Below are 4,899 nucleotides of genomic sequence, written 5' to 3' on the forward strand. Positions count from 1 at the left end.
AAGTGACGAAGAACCAGCAATTCCAATACAAGTAAAAAATGAAGTTGGAACATCTAGGGATAATCAATCTCATTTTAAATGGGAAACAGGTTTTGATAATTATGCTTTTAAAAAAGGATTTATAAATAAAGATTCAAAATATACAAAAACAAAATACGTTCCTAAAATCCAGGAAATGGAAGGAGAAAGAATGCTCGATTTAGACTGTAAAAAGAATGAAAAAGAAATTTTCGAAAACTGGTTGAATTCCTTCTTATTAGAAGCCTTTACTAATCCAAAACTTAATGAGTTATCTGGAAGAGATATTTGGAATTACATAGGGTTTCATACTAAAGGAGCTATAAGAGATTATATGACATCAATAGAAAACCAAATAATAGAAGAATTAGCAACAAAAACAACAGCTTATGATAAGATATTATATATAATGATGTTTCTATATAAAGAATTTTTTGGAAAAAATATTATAGATCATAAACAAGAAGTCTATAATAAAGAATATCAAGAAGCAAAAAATCATTTAGCTAACCTTGCCCAACAAAAGAATCAACAAGTGTGTTACTCTATGAATGGAATGTATTACCATTCGGATTAAAACAAGCCCCAGGTATTTACCAAAGATTTATGGAAGAAAATCTAAAAGAGTTAAATGAATTTGTTTTAGTGTATATTGATGATATCCTAATTTTTACAAAACAGGATAGAGAAGATCATCTTCAAAAATTATTAATAGTTTTAGAAAGATGTAAAGAAAAAGGATTAGTTCTTAGCAAAAAGAAAGCAAGAATAGCAAAACAAGAAATAGAGTTTCTTGGATTAATTCTGTCTACTCAAGGAAAGCTAAAACTTCAACCAAATGTCCTAGAAAAGGTAAATTTATTTCCTAATAAAATAGAAAACAATTACAAAGATTTTTAGGATGTATAAATTATATTTCTGATCAAGGATTTTTAAAGAATATAACAGAATACACTAAAAGCTTATTTCCAAAAATAAGTACTAAAAAAGAATGGAAATGGAATGAAAAAGATAGTATGCAAATTCAAAGGATTAAAGAATTATGTGAAAAACTTCCAGAACTTTATATTCCAGAAGAAAATGACTACTTAATAGTAGAAACAAATGCTTCAGACATAACCTGGTCAGGATGTCTAAAAGCTAAGAAAGCTATAAAAAGTTTGGAACAAGGAAAAGAATCACTAGATTCTAAAGATTCCCTAAAGGAATTACTTTGCAGGTATATTTCAGGGACTTTTACTCCAACAGAACAGAGATATACTACTCATGAAAAGGAAACTCTAGCGGCAATTAAATCTCTTAAGAAATGGAAAATTGATTTACTACCAAGAGAATTTACATTAAGGACAGATTCAAGCTACCTAACAGGTTTCATACGATATAATTTAAAAGTTGATTATAATCATGGACGATTGGTAAGATGGCAATTATTTTTGTTACAATATCCAATAAAAATTGAATATATTAAGGGTGACAAAAATGTTATTGCAGATACATTAACAAGAGAATGGAGTTCGTCTACAACGCATTAGATCAAGAAATTCAAAAATATGAGCAAGAGCTCGAAAAATGCAAGCATTGTCAGCAAATAAGGACACAGATCCAATCCCTCAAGAAGGCCATCGAAGCAATGAAATCAACACAACAAGTAGAAACATCAGAGTTCAGCCAGCTAAGCATGGTGGACAAATCAGGTGAAGAAAAAATTTTAGAAAATAAAACAATTGCTGAAATCATTAAAAAATCCACCCAAGATAAAAAATATTATGTAATTTATAATGGCCCCATGAAAGGAGTATATGATGCCTGGGAAAAAGCAGTACCATTCACACACCAGTCAAAGATAATTCATAAAGGAGGGTTCCTAACACTGGAAGAGGCAAAGAAATCCTTCAAAGAAAATGAAGCTCTCCATCCAGAGCAAACCTTAAAAAGAGCAGATAAAGCTCCAATTCAAACCCAGAGAACAGGGATAATAAGAAACATTCCTACAAGGGCTGAAATCAAGGAAAAGAAAAGGGTCTGTAGATCTAATCTCAGAGAAACCCTTAACATAGTCCTGAATTGGACTGAAGAAAAAAGGGCAATTTTGAGATATTATCCTATTGCCAAAGAACAGCTAACAAAGCTGGTTATATTTCCAGATGCTTTCCCATCTGACACCTATCAGTTTTTCCAGTATGGATTAATTGATACAATCTTAATTTTTAATGATCTAAAAATTATTAGTGAGTTTCCTGCAGGATTCGTTGATGCAGTAAAGAGATTTAAAAATATGATTGACAATGTAAATCCAAGGGATATATCCCTAAAATTTACAAACAGTCAACCTATTTTTAATGAAGAAGAAGAATGCTTGGTTCCAGCACACCAAGTAATATTCATGTCCGTCTTCCCAGGAAATTTTCAACCAATTGATCAAATTCAAGATTTAACAATTTACAGTCATGAAGGAAGGCTAGCCAGCACATTAGCAAGGGTCTTTGAAAGAACTCAAAAAATAACGAAGGAATCTCACACAAGGATTAATTATAAAAGTAGAAATACTCTACTTGTATCCAGTAAAAGAAATGAAATTGAAGAAAGAGAGATGAGACTCTTGGTAGAATTTGAATCAGCATTCTACAACTTATCTGGACTTTTAGAAAAGCTCCCTGAATGGATAAAGAGGAATCTCTGCTATTTGATAAAAGACAGAGAAGACCACAAGTGCCAGCTATGTGCCTCAGAGTTATCTGAAGAAAGCAATAATGAAACGGAATCAACTCACATGATGAAGGAAGAAGACAATACATCTGTCGGTCACATGATAAAAGAAGAGGACAGCACATCTGAAGCATCTCTCAACATTATTGCATAGTGACGTAAGCACTTAGGTCATAGAGCACCAACAATGTAGCTGGTGAAAGAGAACAAACAATGACGTAAGCAATGACGTCATAAGAAGGGTAAGAATGGGAATTGTCCATCAAACCCAACTATTATAAATAGGCTGTTTAGGCAATTGTAAAGGTATCAGACAATAGAAAGCAGGAGGCTAAGAGTACTCATATGCTAGGAGAACAAGGAGGAAGCTGCCGAGGCGATTCTATAGTCTGAGGAAGAATCTCCTTAGGGAAAAATAGTTCTAAACTCCCCTCTGGAGTTAGTATCTACAATCTCCCCTCTGGAGATAAAAACCCCTTATGTAAAATATACTGAATAAAGGAAGTTTTTCTCCAGAAAGGTACATCTTCATTCTAGTCTTTCAATTATGAATTATTTAGAAAGTTTAGAATTAACAGAAGAATCTGATTATTATAGATTAACTGCTTTATTAGATAATGAAAAATAGGCTGTTCTAAAAACAGAATTAAATCTCAAATCAAATGAAAACTTTAATAAACAAAATCTTTTAAAAGAAGTTTTTAATAGAAAAAATATAATATACTATGGAAAAATTCAACTTAAAGCTCCTATAAAGATAAAATCTGCCAATGGAGAACTGGAAATAGCTTTGATAAATAATGAAGAATTAAGTAAACAGATTGAGAAAATTAAGGATCAACAAAAAAATCTAAAATTGGATGGATTCATATTAGTACTATACAAGTCTTAATCAAATCTACATATATGAAAGGAATTAATTCACCAATAAGTTTAGCAATCTGTGATAAAAGAATTACTGATGACCCGATAGATCAAATAATTGGAATTGTTCATGGAAATTTGGCAAACGTAAATGTTAAATTTAATGCCTATCTTGGATATGCTATACCTTTATCAACTGAAAATCTTGGAAGATCTATAAGTTTGGCTTATAAATTTCATAGAAAGAATCTAATGGAACAAGATGATGAACCATTTTCAATAACATATGCAATAAATTATGCTTTAACAAATAGCCATCATAGTATAATATTTAAAAACAGAGAAAGAATTTATGTCGATGAACTATTTCAGAAAATTGTAAAAACAGAAATACCAAAATATAAAGCTATTGAAAACTCAGTTCTATTATTAAAAGAACCATCAGAAAAATTGGTTTCATCAAATTTTCAAATAAGAGAATCTAAAATTAATAGTCCTTTAAGTTTATCTAAGTTAAAGATTAAAGAAGAAAATTCTGAAATAAAAGAATTAACAAAAAAGGTCGAAAAATTAAATGAAACCCTAAATACTAAATTATGACAATAAATAAGAAGAAATATATGTAACTTATCAAGATAAGAAACAAGAGCTCTTTGAAAGAGAAAATCGTTTGAATTATTTACAGTTTTTTGAAATAAATCAAAGAGCATTTGAAGCTCTAAAAATAATCTATGACAAGTTAAAAAGAGAAGTTGAAGAGCTAGAAAAATTAATAGAATCTCTAGAAAATAGACAAACAGATAAAAGATTTTATATACAATAATCCTTGCAAAAAAGAATATTATAAACTAAAACAAGATTGAAAAACTATACAAATGAAATCAGAATTATAAATACTAGTAGAAATGGTCAACATTTTTTATGAATTTGCAAATAATACAAATTATAAACTTATTCGAAGTAAAATATGAAGAGTAAAAATTGGTATCAGAGCCAAGTTAACGATTAAGGGTAACACTTTCTCTTTAAGCAACACTTTTAGTGATACATTTTTAAACCAAATAAAAACAAAAATCTATAAATCTGTACCAAAATGCATCTGTATACTAGATGGACCCATTAAATATTGGGAAGATGATTTATTATGGTCGGAATGTTAGTACAATTTTTGGTTGATAACATTTTGAAGAATCATACCTTTTCCCCTTAAAAATAGTAGTAGTAATATGAATTCTAATTTGTATCCAATGATTAAAATAGTTTTGAGAGACCAAATTAATTAAAATATTTATGTAAACTTATTCAATGATA

The sequence above is a fragment of the Arachis ipaensis genome, chromosome B04 (assembly GCF_000816755.2).
Source record: "Arachis ipaensis cultivar K30076 chromosome B04, Araip1.1, whole genome shotgun sequence".
Taxonomy (NCBI): Eukaryota; Viridiplantae; Streptophyta; class Magnoliopsida; order Fabales; family Fabaceae; genus Arachis; species Arachis ipaensis.